Genomic DNA, 572 nt, shown 5'->3' on the forward strand with positions numbered 1-572 from the left:
CAAAGACTTCTGGAGGTTCCTTCAGTGAAGAGATTGCCTTTCTAAGGCAGGCCCACAAGACACAAGACTACCTATTCAATCCCCTATATACTCCAAATTTAAACTGCCTAGCGATCTCCCGCACTTGGCAAGTAAAATCTACAATTATCTAACGGAAGGCCTTGTTATTGTTGTTTTGATTGTTTACTGTTGTGGCTGTTATTGATACTGTTGTCTATTTAGGTACTTATTATTATTATTATTATTAACATTGTTATTTTTATGATTATTATTATCATATGTCTTCTCTCATGTCTTATTCTCATTTACTTACCTCTTCTTTTACTATATTTGTACATGATCATGTACAGGTGAAACTCAAAAAATTAGAATATTGTGCAAAAGTTCATTCAAGTCAGCAATTCAACTTCAAATGTGAAACTAACATGTGATATAAACTCAGTACATGCAAAGTGAGATATGTCAAGGCTTTATTTGTTATAATCTTGATGATCATGGCTTACAGTTTTTGAAAACCCCAAATTCAAAATCTCAGAAAATTAGAATATTTGGAAAAGGTTCAATACTATAGG

The 572-nt window shown here is 32.0% G+C and overlaps 1 protein-coding gene across 1 annotated transcript in view; it reads right to left on the reverse strand.

Moving 5' to 3' along the window:
• The window catches only part of dnd1 (DND microRNA-mediated repression inhibitor 1), a 12600-nt gene that overhangs the window by 2722 nt on the left and 9306 nt on the right, over positions 1–572 (reverse strand). The window lies entirely within an intron of this gene.

The sequence above is a fragment of the Seriola lalandi genome, unplaced genomic scaffold (assembly GCF_002814215.2).
Source record: "Seriola lalandi dorsalis isolate HSWRI2012SDOR001 ecotype SW California unplaced genomic scaffold, Sedor1 jcf7180002054578, whole genome shotgun sequence".
In the NCBI taxonomy this organism is placed as follows: Eukaryota; Metazoa; Chordata; class Actinopteri; order Carangiformes; family Carangidae; genus Seriola; species Seriola lalandi.